The sequence below is a fragment of the Orcinus orca genome, chromosome X (assembly GCF_937001465.1).
Source record: "Orcinus orca chromosome X, mOrcOrc1.1, whole genome shotgun sequence".
Taxonomy (NCBI): Eukaryota; Metazoa; Chordata; class Mammalia; order Artiodactyla; family Delphinidae; genus Orcinus; species Orcinus orca.
This window is the reverse complement of record NC_064580.1, coordinates 117240608-117256788: the sequence shown is the minus strand read 5'-3', so window position 1 is coordinate 117256788 and position 16181 is coordinate 117240608.

Here is a 16181-nt window from a genome sequence, read left to right as displayed (position 1 = left end):
GTCTTCTTTTCTCTGTCTTCATCCTGCTTCCGGCTATTTCCCTTGGCTTTGCCTCTCCGCTCCCATGGCCTCCGCTGCCAAGACTCCCATCCATCTCCTGACAGCTCTTCCTAGCCAGGACTCTTCTCTGGGCTCTGGACTTCAGTATTTCTGTCCGCCTACTAGACATTGCCTCAAACCCAAACGTCCAGAACAGAGCGCCCTCACCAAATCTCCTCTGCGTCACTCATCTCTTTAAATGGCATCAGCACAGATCCAGTGGCTCTGGTCAAAAACCTGGGCGACATCACCGATTCCTCTTTCTCTTTCACTCACCTCCAGTTACAAATCCCTCATCAAGGCCTGTCAGTCTTACCTTCTAAATAGCTCATGACATGTCTTTGTCTCCACCCATCACCCCATCCAAGCCAGCATCCCCTCCCACCTGGATGGCAGGACTCATGTCCTGACTGATCTTCCTGCCTCTGCTCTTTGCTCCCCCACTGCAGCCAGATCAATAATCTTTTCAAAACATAAATTGGATTATGTCTCTCCCCCACTCAATACCGTGTAATGGTTCTTCCATTGTCATCAGAATACAAATCCCCAATCCATGACATGCCCGTGTTGACCTCTCTGGTCTCCCCTGCATGACTCCTTCCCCTTCCTTAAACTCTGAACTTCTCTTGGTCCCTCAGATGTGCATGGTGAGCACGGGCCCTTCACATGTGTTTCCCCTCTTCTCCGCTATTCACCTTCACCCTGTTGACCTGGATAACTTCTCATCTTTCATGTCACAGCTCAAATGCCACTTCCTCCAGGAAGCCCACTCTGACCCTCACGCTCCGCCCTCGGGGTCCTTGCTCGATGTTTCCAGAGCTCTCTACATACTCTTCGTGTCATAGCGTCGATCTGACTGCGTTGTAACTGCTGACTTTCTGTCTCTCCATCTAGACTAGAAGCTCTGGAGGGCAGGGACCTCTTGTCTTTTGTTCCCCTCCGGATGCCATGTGTCGGGCTCATAGTAGGCTCTTTGCACCAGCTTATCCTTATACTGGAATATTCCTCACCAGCATCTTTAAAAGTCTGGCTGCTCATCTTTCAGATCTCAGGTCAAAGGTCGTCTCCTCACGGATGCTAGCCCTGACCACCGATCAGAGCTAGTTATCCACTCACTATCACATCACCCTACTTCCATTCTCTGCACTGCACTTGCCACTGCTGGATATTTTCCTTGCCTGTGTGTTTATTTTTTATCTGTTCATGGCCTATCTTCCCCAGCAGGAATGTACACTCCATGGGATCGGGGACCTTGTCCAGTTTTGCCCCACATTATAACACAGCACCTAGGTTAAAGCTTGGCATGTGGTAGGATGAATGTGGGATGAATATATGTTGGATGAATTGAATGAGTGAACCAATGAATGAATGAATCAATCAATCAATTAATCAAATATAACTCTCAGAGGAGAGCTGGCAGTTCTCAAGTGGAAGCTGTAAACTAAGTGAGGAGCTCGTGAAGCCTGCTTCACAAGCTGGGGCCTAAGATGGTCATCGGTGGATGCCTAAGGACCGTGGCCAACATTCGCCCAGCATGAATGGCTTCTGGAACTCATGAGAGAAGGACAATTGGGAAGGTTCTGTTTTTAAATTTCCAAATGGGGCAGACCTTTGGTATGGCAAGAAGAAAAAATAGCCCCCAATGTCTCTCCCCACCATGGCTTCCTAAAGGAAGGGGCTGGCAGAGGGTGGCTTCTCAGAACTTCTGATGGGTGATGGAGGCTGGTTAATTGGTAACAAGTAAGGCCTGGGACACAGATGTCACACGAACACTCATGAAAACCAGTTTACCATTGGCTAGACCCAGGGCAGGACGGAGCTTTTGAACAGTCTCAGCTTTGCTGGAGGGCAGTGAAGAGACATACTGGCCAACAGTCCCTGCATTCCATTGCTGCCCTGCCTCTCCCCATCCCCTACCCTCACATCCTCCGCCCCTAGTCCTCCAACAGCAAGAACAGAAAGGCATCACTCCACCTCCAGAAGCTCTGGTCTCAGGAACTCGTCCAACTTTACTAAATCGAGCTCTTCGCTTCTGTGAATACTAAGAAGCGAACCTAAATGAGCCCTTTCCAACAGAACTTCTCCCTTGCTCAGCATCAAAATCAAGGTTCTGAGCTTTCCAACAAACATTTCTGAAGCCACCCTCTTTCTTTTTTAAAAACTGAAAACTGCACAGCTCTCTCGCAAAGAGCCCTCCTCCCCACTCCCCCTTTGGTGGCCAGCCATGCCAGTTTGGACACCTCCCAAGGACCAGACTTTTTATGCCAGACTTTTTATGAACAAAGCACAAGTTCCCCCAAATGCTGCCTGATTGATGGAAGTCCTGTGGGATTCGACCCTTAGAGGATTGACACTCAAAGGCTGCTTGATTATTAAGTACCTCCAGAATAGACACTAAGGCCCCCAATATAAGACCAAACTCCCTGAAGTCTCATTTGCTTGCTGTTTCACATATTGCTGTAGGCAGTTCCACACCTTATGCGCCCTCTGGTCCAAGGGGACCCTGTGTGGTGTTGCTCAAATAATAGAAGACATAATTCCTACCCTTAAAGGGGTCCAGCGGGGCTAGATAATCATACGTGCCAAGGACATACGTGTTAATGAAGACACTTGTAGTACAGACGCATATGGCGTGACCAGCATTCTCTCTTTGCGCCACCTCTGGTGAGTGGGCTGAGCTCTCAGCTGTCCTTTGGGCCCCATGACACAAAAGAGCTGACTCCAGAACATCAGGATCAGGCCGCATCCAGGGCTAGTGATAACAGCTCAAGTTTAAATTCTGGTCCCCGGAACAAGAAAATCTCAGAAGATCCAAAGAGCCTCCCAACCCAAACTACCCCCCAGTGGAGTGTCTGTTAACTGAGTCAACTGGAAATGACCAGCCTTCCCCCCGAGGCCGGGGTGAAGGCTGTGAACCTAGGAGCACAGGGAGGAATTTACACTTGTGGCTCCAGCCTCATCCTCCTTGCTTCTTTTTTTTTCTTAATTTATTTTATTGAAGTAGAGTTGATTTACAGTGTTGTGTTAACGTCTGCTGTACAGCAAAGTGATTCAGTTATACCTATATATTTTTTCCTATTCTTCTCCATTATGGTTTATCACAGGATATTGAATATAGTTCCCTGTGCTGTACAGTAGGACCTTGTTGTTTATCCATTCTATATACAATAGTTTGCATCTGCTAACCCCAAACTCCCAGTCCATCCCTCCCCCACCCCTCCCTCACCCTTGGCAACCACAAGTCTGTTCTCTGTGACTGTGTTTCTGTTTTGTAGATAAGTTCATTTGTGTCATATTTTAGATTCCACATATAAGCGATATAATATGGTATTCGTCTTTCTCTGTCTGATTCACTTCACTTAGTATGATAATCTCCAGGTCCATCCATGTTGCCGCAAATGGCATTATTTCATTCCTTTTTTATGGCTGAGTAGTATCCCATTGTATATATGTGCCACATGTCCTTTATCCATTCCTCTTTTGATGGACACTTAGGTTGCTTCCATGTCTTGGCTATTGTGAATAGTGCTGCTATGAACATAGGGGTGCAGGTATGTTTTTGAATTAGAGTTTTGTCAGGAGATATGCCCAGTAGTGGGATTGCTGGGTCATATGGTAATTCTATTTTTAGTTTTCTGAGGAACCTCCATACTGTTCTCCATAGTGGCTGCACCAGCTTCCATTCCCACCAACAGTGCACCTCTTCGCTTCTTAGTAATCCACTCGATCACACTCCATCACGCAAGCGCATTTACTTTAATGGGAGGTAGAAGTACAGACACGGAGCTGAGGAACTCCCCTCAAAGGACGGCGCCTGAGACTCTGGCAGCGCAGAACTCAGCAAAGCCACTGTGAGCTCAGGAAATGTAGACATTTTGTGTGGGAGGCGGTGGCTCTTGGAAAAACAAAAAAAGAAAGAAAGGACAACCACAGAAAAAGCAACTTGCTGAACTGGTTATCTTTTTGCTTCAGGGCTGGCCACACAATATCCCTGTCACAGAATGAGTTTAAAGGAAAATGAGAAAGCATTTCATGGTCTGCAGAAACCACCAAACTCTAGCCCTGCCCCAGCACAGCAGCCCAGAGCACACAGCACTCTGGGAGACAAGAGGGACCACCAAAGGCTGCCATGCCCACTGTCTCCACTCTCTCCCAGCATCCCACATCCTGGCCCCCAGGGGACTCTTTCCCATCCAGACTTGGCTGTGAGACATAGAACTGGGCAAAGGACTCCCTCAGCCCTTAGCCCAGGCTGTTTTTAGCCAAATGGGTCCAATGCACCAAGCCACAGTAAAATCCACTGCCAGCAGCCGTAAAGAGATGGGGAAATGCGGGGCGGATGGGAAAGGCCTCTGAAGTAGAGAAGCAGTCCCTAAATAGGGAGGAGAAAGCCACATGCTGAGGGGTCATTTTCTGAGAAATCAAATGGGCCAAGTGCAGAAAACATGCAGCAAAATCCCCCAAAGTGTTTGTAAAATATAACCTCGACTCTCAATTCCTTGGGTGAGGCAAACTTGCCTGTGAAGAATTCGTGTGCGGAGCACCTTTTCGGAAATGACCTTCAGACCCTGCAGCCAATTTCTTGGGATAATCTGAGTGCTAGATGGAATTTTTTAAACACCCGGTCAACATTTGATCCATGGCCACGAGGCACATATTCCAACAAGGCTGTGCTAGCTTTGGGTCCCAATAAAGAAGGTGAAAGGGGTTTTCTCAGGTGTCACATAACTTTCCTCTAAGAGCGCCCCCGTGAGGTCACGCACGCTGGCAGCAGCATCGGCAGCAGTGTGCAATGTCCCGAGGGAGCCTCTTGGAAGGGCAACACTCAGTTAATGAACGTAAAAGTTCTGATGTCATTGAAGAAATATGAAAGCTCTGATATGCTTGTTAAAAATCAATCTCTACTTTTTTGTGGTGCCAGGTGTTTGGGGAGGACGGGCAGGGGATGGGGGAGGCCACTAAAGTCACATGCTCTTGTCTTGAGGGGGAGACTTTCTCCATAAGGGCCAGATAGTGGATATTTTTGGCTTCATGGGCCCTGTGGGCTCTGTCACACAGGCTCAATCCTGCCTTTGTGGTGCGAAAGCAGCCGCAGACCATATGCAAACCAATGAGCATGGCTAAGTGCCAATAAAACTTTATTTGCAAAAGCAGCCTGGGCCCGATTGGCTCTGTGGGCTGGATTTGGCCTGCAGTCCATACCTGGTGACCCCTGCCCTCTGCTAAGCGAATGCTCATTTGCAGATTTCTTCTTGTTCAGCATCTCCAAACTTGCTGAAAGGTAAAGGGACAAGCTGAGATCCCTAGACGCCTATAATCACTTCTCTTCAACCATTCTCAGTTTAATCCCATGATGTCATTCTGAAATGCAGTGGGTCATTGACAGGGTCACATTACTCAGAGAAAAACAGGATGCTCGACACCTAAAATATTCAGAACAAGCCCCGAGCTCATCGCTGCAAAAATGCTCTTATATAATGGGAAGCAAGGGAAAAGGGAAGGGAGCCATGGGCGGCTGCCACTGCCCCCACCCCAGAGCACATAGCCCCTTGCAGCTGTCACTCCAGTGGCCAGATGACTTCATTTCAGCTTTCCCCTGCCCCAAATAAAGGGGGTAATAATCTCTCACTTGGGAGAAATACCATATGGTAGATGCTTTGAAAAGTTGTAAGAAAAGTAGAAATCACTTAGGGGGAAAAAGCTACTTCCAAAAGCATGAAATTTGTCTAGAAAAGGATCAGGCAGTTTCTTTGAAATACCATAGCTTCCTAGAAAATCGAGTCTAAAGCAGTGGATTAGGTAACAAGAGGGGCATTATCAAGGCAAATTGATGGGGAGATCTCTTTCTTGTGTTTACATACCTTTAGTACAGCCCAAATCCCCAACACTTATTCGCAAAGCCCTCCCGTGACCTGCTCCCGCTGGAATCTCCAACCTCAAGGCCCACCACTCTCTATCTTGTACTCCAGACTCAAAAATACATGACACAGTGACTTCTAATTCCCCAAAGGCCCAGGGCCATGTGGTTTCATGTCTCTGGGCCTTTGCTCATGGGGTTCCTTGTTCTAGAAGGACCTTCCTGCCCTTCAAAATTCAGCCTCCTTATATGTATAAAATAAATAAGCTACAAGGATATACTGTACAGCACAGGGAATACAGCCAATGTTTTATAGTAATTTTAAATGGAGGATAATCTACAAAAATATTGAAGCACTGTTTTGTACACCTGAAACTAACATAATATTGTAAATCAACTATACTTCAATGAAAAAAGTCAAAATTCAGCCTCCTTTGTCTGTTCCCTGACCCTCCCAAATATGTTTGGCACCCCGTCTTCTGTGCTACTTAGGGCTCTTTTGTACATATTTCTCCCATGGTATTTACCACACTGTTGAGTCATTTGTTCGATTAAATGACTGATTTCTTCCACCAGATCAAGAGCTCCTTGCTGTCTGATACATCTCTGGATCTCCAGAGCCTAGACAGTGCTGGGTTCGTGGGAAAGAGCTCCATATTGCCCAGGTGTTCTCCTTTGAACCACAGCTATATTTTCCAGGGCTTGCTTAAGTTACGGCTCCAGGTTAAGGTCTCTAGAACACAACAATCTGTAGTCCTGGGTTCCTCAGTGTGAAGCTCCAGTCAACTGAGTCATTGGCATAGTTCCTTCATGAACTTTAACCCAACTCTTCCAGTCCAATTACTGAGAGTCTCCCAGACATCTCCTTCTTATCCTTCGGGTCTCACGCTCAATGTCTCCTCTTCTGAGAGGCTTTCCCTGGACCCACAGTCTCGGGTAGGTCTCCCCATTAGTCTGTCTTGGCTCACCGTTCTTTGGCTTTATGTCACTCATCACAATCTGTAACGATTTGTGATATTTCTTTGTTTATTGTCTGCCTCTCCCACTAAAGGGTTAGCTCCACGAGGGGCAATGTTATTCAGTGTTGTAGCCCTGGCCTAGAACAGGACTTGGCATTTAGTTGGCATTTAATAAATACCTGTTGAATGAATGAATGCCGTGAGGTCTGAGTAACATAATACACCTCGAATGTCCCACACGTCACCATCGCCTAGAGGCGTGCCGTAAATGTTTCTTATCGACATCTCTTCAAACACACTAATCCCAGGAAACAGCTAGGATAACGAAGTGGCATTTCCCCCATTACACGGCTTGCAAAAATGCTTCCCTCTGTCTACAGACAAATGAGAAGGGAGATGAAAGCCAGAAAGAAGGCAGTTGTCATCTTTCCTGGACAAATAAGATGTGTGCAGAAGTTGACAGCATTCATGTTTCCTGCAAGGGCAGCAGAAGTTAAATTCCCCACAGCTTAAGCAACTGGGAAAACCAGAAATGTTCACACATCACCTTAAAAGTGGGTCTGACCATACTGCAGAGGGAGACAAGCCTGGAGATTATGCCCATATAAGGCCCTGCAGGCCGCTCCCAGGGGAGCCTGAGATAATTTGGCGCCTCTCAGCAAAGACCAGCAGGACTGCTCTCAGGGCTTTGCTCACCAAGAACCCCAGATCTGCCGTCTCCATTTTCATCTAAACATTTGAGGAAAATTCTATTACTACCCTAAACATTTCAGGCCTCACAGACTTTGAAGGAAGTGCTGAAAATAAATCAAATGCGGCCACGGTGGACATGCTCGCTTGAGGCTCCCTGAGCTGCTAGGAGGCTGGGGTGGGAGGCCAGGGCTCTGGAAGCCACCTGAGTTCAGACAAGGGCTAAGAGCTGCTTCCTTTTCTGCCAGTGACCTATAAGGCCAGGGGATTGGCAAACTCTTCCTGTAAAGAGCCAGATGGCGTTTTTGACTTTGTTAAGGCCTCCGTCATAACTCCTGAACTCTGCCGTTGGGAGTGGAAAAGTCTTAGACCATAGATAAATGAATGTGTGTGGCGGTGTCTCAATAAAACTGTACAGATGGACACCGAGATTTGAACCTCATATAATTTTCCCATGTCATGAAATAGTCTGCTTTTGATTTTTCTCAACCATTTAAAAATGTAAAAGCCATTCTTAGCTCTCAGGCAATATAAAAACAGGCAGGCGGTGGGCCCGATTTGGACTGAGGGCTGCAGCGGACTGCCCCCGGAAGCAGGCAGCCACGCACAAGGAACACAGCCTCAGGCATCTGGCCTCACTTGGATGTTTCAAGCTTACCTCTGCCACTTTCTGGCTAGGTGACCTGGAGCAAGTCGGTGGAATCTGAGCCTCAGTTTTCCGCATCTGTGTAGACTTCCCTGTCATCTGTGGAATGAGGATTTGAAGAGATAAGGAATGGGGAGCACTCAGCATAGCTCTTGGCACATAGTAAGCACTCAGTAAATGTTAGCTACTGTTATCTGAAATGCCCTTTGCTTGGAGCCGGGGTTCCCCCTTCGGATAACCCAAGTGCCTAGCACAGTGTCTGGAATGCGGTAGAGGCTCAGGAATTGTTTGCTGAATGAATGGAACTCAACTGAAATGTAGCAGCTGACATTAACTAACTAACTAGCTAGTTAGCTAGTCGCTAACTAGCTGCCCGGGCTGTCGAGTTTCAGCCTGTCTCACTTCCAGACGTTTAGTTTTGGCCCAGTGTCCTGGTTGGGTCATCACTGGGGACAAACGGTTGGTAGCTGCTCAGTAATCACTCAACAGATGAATGAATGAATGAACAGCTACTGCCTAAGCCACGCCTTACGGTGTTTGAAGTCCAAGAAAAGAGATTCCCTTCTCCCCTCCCCTACCAGCCCTGGGGCTCCCGATGTTGCGAGGGGTCATGAGGATGCGGGGGACCCCTCTGAAAGTCTGCTTGGGGAGGCGGTAGGTCATTGTAGGGCGCTACCTGTTTGCCTTCTTCTCTTGCCTCCCTCGGCTGGCCCCCCACGGGGGCTACTGGCCTGCCTACCACCTGCCTCTCTAGGAGACATGGCTCTCACACAAACTGTTTGGGGCTTTTTCAAGGCAAATTGCTCTCTGCATCTGCATCCTCATCCAGAGGGGCCTTGTTCCAGCTGCTAAGGTAAAAGAGGGGTTAGCCAGTGATTCAGGCCCATGTGCTTCATGGGGGGAAGCCATTTATTTTTCTATAAACAGCATATGGTGCTCATCTACCCCTCCCAAGGAGGCTGTGGGGATTCCTGGCACGTGGGTGATTTTAAGTTTCAAAGATTCTCCTGGGTCCTGGTTAAAAAAAAAAAAACTGCAGAAAAGACGGAAAAGGAAATTATCTTGAGCAGTCCCTAAACCACGAAGAGCATCACGGGTGGATTGGAGGCTCCAGCACAGGCCTCCCTGGAGACAGGAAGGCCCTGGTGAGGCCCAGCCAGGCTGATACGGTGCTGGTTTTCCGGCCGGAGAAGCAGCGCGGGCATCAATGAGCGCACTGTGCTCAGCCTCGGGCGCCACCGAGAAGAGGCCTGTGGGCTACGTGAGCACTGACGAGACCTTTAAAAGCTTCCAGCTTTCCTCTAGAGGAAGTCTTGACTTGGCTCCGGCTACAAATACTGTCAACCACATCATAGCTGTTTCACAAAAGCACTCAGAAAATGGAAAATGTGAAGGGCATTTGTGGGAACCAACAAGGAGCCAAACACAAGCACGGCATCACTTTTCCCACCACCCAAGGAGCCACCTTCCTGAATCTCAAAGAGGCAGAAAGGGGAGTCGGGGGCCTCATGCCCGTTGAGCTGGTGAGCTCCGGAAGGCCCACGAGAGTCGGCATCTCAGAGCCTCCTTTGGACCTCTGAGCCCATGGCACCAGCCATCTCTTCCGATTAAGAGTAGGGATAATATCCGTAACAGCCACCACGGATAGAGTGGTCACTGTCCCCCAGGCACTGGAACTAAGCAGCCCTGTGACCTCGGACATTCACTGAACCTCTCCTAGCCTCAATTTCTTGCTTACCTGTAAAAGAGACACAATAATAGCGCTTACACCAGAGGATGCTTGTGAAGATTCAGCAAAGCAATGCGTGGGAAGGGCTTAACCCTGCCCCTGGCCCATACGAGGTACTCAATAAGCGGCAACTGTTATTATTACTATTCCATGTGAAAAGTATCAAATGATTAGGATCAAAGAGGGAAACGAGAATGGTCTTAACTCTGCCTTCTGTCTCCCCTCACCCTCACTCTTCTCACCTTACCCTAGCTCTTTAACACAGACCCTATCCATTTTCTCCCTATCCCCAGAAGGGCAGCCGGGACGAGGACTGACCTGACCGTCGAAAAGCATGAGCTAATCACTCACAGGTCTGGGTGCCCGTCAACCGCCACTCTGAGCAGATTGCCTCTTTCTTCCTCCCGGCCAGGTCCATTTTCTGCAGTTTACATCTCCTTGACAATGCCACTTTGGCCTGGTTCCACAGGACAACGCACGAGGCACGCCCTGGCAATGTGAAAAGGCGTCAGTTGGCTATCTTGCCAGACTGTGTAGCTGTGAATCAGAAATACCAAGGCAACTGAACGCAAAAGCCACACCTTCTGTGATGGCCACCAAAAATAATGCCCCCAAAGGTATTTTTTCCCCTTCCTCTTCTGAGTGTAAAGCAGAAGAGAGGGAAAAAGAAAAAATGAGTGGCAGCAAACCAGTCCTATGAAGAGAATGTTTCATCTTGGTTCGTGCATTTGTTCATTCATGGCATTCCTAGTGTCTCCTCTAGGCTGAGTAATATGCCACAGGTATGGGGAAAATGAGACGAATAAGACAACGGTGCCTGGGCCCGAGGGGTGCACCATCTACTGGGGGAGATGGACAAAATAAATGAGCAATTGTCATATGGTGTGGAAAGTTCTCTGCTGTTGGGCCCCAGAGGAACGGGCACTGAACTCATCCTGGGAGTATGTTTGTTTTAGTCTGAGAACAAGCCAGCGACAACAACAAAAAATAGGCTTTGATGAAAACAAATGGAACTCAGCAGCCAGGAAACCAAATACAGAGGGCACAGGGCCTGCAAAGGCAGCTCTGGATCTTCTTCCTCTGGGTCATGGTGATTCTGCTGCTATTTCTTGTCCATTCCTGAGCCTGCTGATTGGGCTCTTGCCTCCAACCCTCAAGAAAGAGTTAATCCTTAAGAAAATGCTCACAATACTGTTTTAATTGAAGTATAGTTGATGTACAATGTTTTAGGTATACAGCAAAGTGATTCAGTTATACATATATATTCTTTTTTGGATTCCTTTCCATTATAGGTTATTACAGGATATTGAATATAGTTCCCTGTGCTATACAGTAGGACCCTGTTTATCTATTTTATATATAGTGGTGTGTATCTGTTAATCCCCAATTCTTAGTTTATCCCTCCCCCACCCCCTTTCCCCTTTGGTAACCATAAGTTTGTTTTCTATGTCTGTGAGTCTATTTCTGTTTTGTAAATAAGTTTATTTGTATCACTTTTAAAAATTCTACATATAACTGATATCATATGATATTTGTCCTTCTCTGATTTACTTCACTTAGGATGATAATCTCTAGGTCCATCCATGTTGCTGCAAATGGCATTATTTCATTCTTTTTTACGGCTGAGTAATATTCCAGTGTGTCTGTGTGTATGTGTATATATATATACACATACATACATACCACATCTTTTTTTTAACATCTTTATTGGAGTATAATTGCTTTACAATGGTGTGTTAGTTGCTGCTTTATAACAAAGTGAATCAGCTATACATATACATATATCCCCATATCTCCTCCCTCTTGAGTCTCCCTCCCACCCTCCCTATCCCACCCCTCTAGGTGGTCACAAAGCACCGAGCTGATCTCCCTGTGCTATGCGGCTGCTTCCCACTAGCTGTCTATTTTACGTTTGGTAGTGTATATAAGTCCATGCCACTCTCTCACTTCATTCCAGCTTACCCTTCCCCCTCCCCGTGTCCTCAAGTCCATTCTCTAAGTCTGCGTCTTTATTCCTGTCCTGCCCCTAGGTTCTTCAGAACCTTTTTTTTTTTTTAGATTATATATATATGTGTAGCATACGGTATTTGTATTTCCCTTTCTGACTTACTTCACTCTGTATGACAGACTCTAGGCCCATCCACCTCACTACCAATAACTCAATTTCATTTCTTTTTATGGCTGAGTCATATTCCATTGTATATATGTGCCACATCTTCTTTATCCATTCATCTGTGGATGGACACTTAGGTCGCTTCCATGTCCTGGCTATTGTAAATAGTGCTGCAATGAACATTGTATACCACATCTTCTTTATCCATTTATCTGTTGATGGACATTTAGGTTGCTTCCATGTCTTGGCTACTTTGAATAGTGCTGCTATGAACATTGGGGTGTGTATACCTTTTCGAATTACAGTTTTCATTTTTTTTGGATATATGCCTAGGATATATTTATTTTAAACATATTTATTTTAAACATCCAAAATAAAAATCCCAAATCCTGTATACAGTAGGATTCCAATCTTGTACTTGTTTGTTTCTGTATGTGGGAGTTCATAATGCACATACAGAAAAAAGACTGGAAGGAAACACATACAAACATTAACAATAGTTCTCTTTGGGAAGCATTTTTATATCTTCTTGTTTCTTAAATATTTTCATTTTTCTACGATGAACATGTATTAATCTTTGTTACCTGAAAAACAATGTTAATTTTAAAAGCGAAGAGTCTGTCTGCAAAAGGCTGCGTTGCTATGTGATTCTGTTTATATGACCTTCTGGAAAAGGCAAAACTATATAAACAGAAAACAGGTTTGTGGTTGCCAGGAGCCTGAGGTGGGAAGGGACTACCTACAAAGGGACACATAGGGCTTCCCTGGTGGCGCAGTGGTTGAGAGTCCACCTGCCGATGACAGGGACACGGGTTCGAGCCCTGGTCCGGGAAGATCCCACATGCCGCGGAGTGGCTAGGCCTGTGAGCCATGGCCGCTGAGCCTGCGCGTCCGGATCCTGTGCTCCGCAACGGGAGAGGCCACAATGGTGAGAGGCTCGCGTACTGCAAAAAAAAAAAAAAAAGGGACACAGGAGGATTTTTTGGAGTGATTAAAATGTTCTGTATCTTGATTGTGGTGATAGTTACATGATCGTATGTGTTTTTCAAAACTCACAGAACTGCACACTTAAAAGGATAAATTTTATCGTATATAAATTGTTCCTCAATAAATCAGATTTTTTTTTGTTAGAGTCTGGATCATTTCTCCAGTTCTATTATTTTTTGAAGAATCTAATGGACCTAGGAAGATAATGACAAATCTGGAGGATATGATCTCAAAAGGAAGATTAAAGAAAGAGATAAAAAAAATTTCATATTCCTCTCAGTCTCTTCAAGTTCAGCCATAAATGGCTGGGGCTTGAGTTTGGTGTTTTGGTTTTACTCCTTTTTTAAAGTGACTTGAGACCAGGATATATGAAAGACATAGTTTTTCTTGGTATTTAATGAGGTGACTTGAGTATGAATTCAAGTATATGATTTACAACTGGAGTGATAACTTTATGAAACATTTACATCTGTGACAACATCTAATAAAACTTTTTATTATTATTAGAAACATTGCTTGTATGGTTAGAACAGACTGTCAAAATAATCCCCCTTGGACCAGACACATCACAAATTGATCATTTACCTTGTTGCTCTTGCCAGTATCATATCTAAATTCAGGGGACTTCCCTGGCTGTCCAGTGGTTAAGACTTCGCCTTCCAACGCAGGGGGTGCGGGTTCGATCCCTGGTCGGGGAGCTAAGACCCCACATACCTCGTGGCCAAAAAACCAAAACATAAAACAGAAGCAGTATTGTAACAAATTCAATAAAGACTTTAAAGATGGTCCACATCAAAAAAAATCTTAAAATTAAATACATAAATAAATAAGTAAATTCAGTCTGATGGAGAATTGAGAAAAGGGCCAGCCACTGACACAATTTTCTTTACGAAGATTGGGGTTTTCATTTACTACAAGGGACACAACATAAAGACTATCTTTGAGTAGGAAACTACATGACCAGAAACTGGCAAGAACATAAGATTATCTGTAGAAGGAGAGAGGGATGCCTAGACACAGACCCTCCTTCACACGAAAGGACTTGAGGACCCCCTGTGTGTATGGCATAGGGATGGGTGCTACAATTCCTGTCCTGAGTGACCAGGGTAGACACTGCTGTTCAAATTCAGTCATATCATTTAAATATTTGAGGCTGCTTTGCCCTTTATTTCATATCGAATCAGATCATTGTCTATAAACACTGACATTAGATGCTGTTATAATTGAGGTAGCATCGAAGCTACTTCCACTTCTTCCTTAGGTAAACAATAACAAGAGGAGATTCTAGAATAAATCAGTGTTATGGAAAGGAGATGGGCAACAGGCTCAATACAGACAGAAGAGCTGTTCCAGTTACTTTTTATTAACCTGTAAATTCTTCTGTTTCTCCTCAGAAGTGGCTTCAGATGTGTGGTACAGAAACTGCATGTACACATGCTCCTGGTTCAGATAAAATCAGTTGAGAAATCACAGAGAAATACCGAAAATTAGAAAATATCTAAGCGATGGGTCCTGGTTAAGGGCAAAATGAAAAGATGGCATGGAGTTTTCTACAGAAAAAAAATTGGCCATGTTAGTCTATTTTATTGACAAACTAGGAAATTCGAGCTCTAGACCCATAAAGCCAGAGGCCCACTGGACATCTCCACTTGGGTATCCCATAGGTACATCATGCTCAGTGTGTCCAAACCTGAATTCCTTCCCTTTCCCTGTCTCCCTGCTCTGCTCCTCCTGGGTTCCACATCTTGGTGAATGGAACCACCACTCACCAGTCACTCAGTCCAGAAACCTGACAGTCAACCCTAACCTCCCACTCTGCCTCACCTCCCATATGCAAGCAGTCAAAAGGTCTCCCCTAAACCTGCTTTGTCATTCCCTTACTGTTACCACTGGTCTCCATATTCCTGGATCCAATGGATGCCCTCCTGTCTTTGTATGACTTGATCTCTTTACAGAATTTGACACTATTGGCCATCCTTTCCTAATGAAAACTCTTTCTCCTTTAATATCTATAACACTGCTTTCGTTTTCTACCAACCTCTCTAGTCTCTTTAAACATCACTGGTTTTGCTTGCTTGTTTGTTGTTGTTTTGTATTTTTTTCTAGGACTCTTCCTATTATATACTTTCTCTTGGGGATCTCATCTGCTCCCAAAGTCCAGATTTTTCTCCTGTGCTCCAGGCTTATATATCTAACTTATCCTTTAAGGCTCAATTCAACATGAACTTCCTCAGGAATCACAGAATAGTAATTCATCTAATTACAAGTCTGTCTCTACTACTAGACTGTGAGCTCCCTGAGGGCAGGAACCATGTCTTATTCACCTCTGAATTCCCAATACCTTGCGTAGGCACTCAGATAAAGTTTGTTGAATGAATGAATGGTTAGTAGAATCAAGTCATTGGTCTCCTATGAAAGGTAGAGGTTTGAATCCCCCTACTGACATCCCTACCATTGGGTCAAAAAGAGTAGAGTTCAGCTGGATAGAGTATACTGTAATGAGAGCAAAGTTGCTGGCTACATTATTACCCAGACCAGCCAAATTTGTCCTGGACGGTAACTCTAGGCCAACTGTGAACTCTGACCAGCTGTCTTGAAAACGTAATGTTAGTCATCAAGAGGAGTGGGTGAGAATGCAGCATCACTAACCCAGATGGTGGTAGGGTCTCACCCCAGTAAGTAATCTTCTCCTCTCATTGGTGTCTCCATCTGAGCACCCTTTTGGGGTGGGATTGGTGTCGGCTGAAGAAAACCTTGGGGAGAGGGAGAGGACACTTTTTCTTCCTAGTGTCTCCAGGGGCTACACATCTAACCCCGTCGTCTACAGGGAAAGACTGAGGTAAGCCAATGAAGTTTTCTGTCTAGGTTAAGGGCATACTTTGTGAGGTTCTGAGTTTAATATACATTTTTAGATCAGCACATCAGTCCTACAATCTCTGGATGGGGGAATAAAATCCTGCTGAGGAAGGAATGTAATCATGAGTTAACATAAAAGCAATTTTAGGAACTACCTATCGGGATCAACGTTACTTTTTTTTTTTTAATGACAGCTCTCTGTGGATCATCTTTCTCTCAAGGTAGTTCTGAACTGACTTTTCCCAACAACTCCAGAGGCAACGAAGACTTCGTTTTGGAAACATTGGCTGGGTGAGCTGATGACT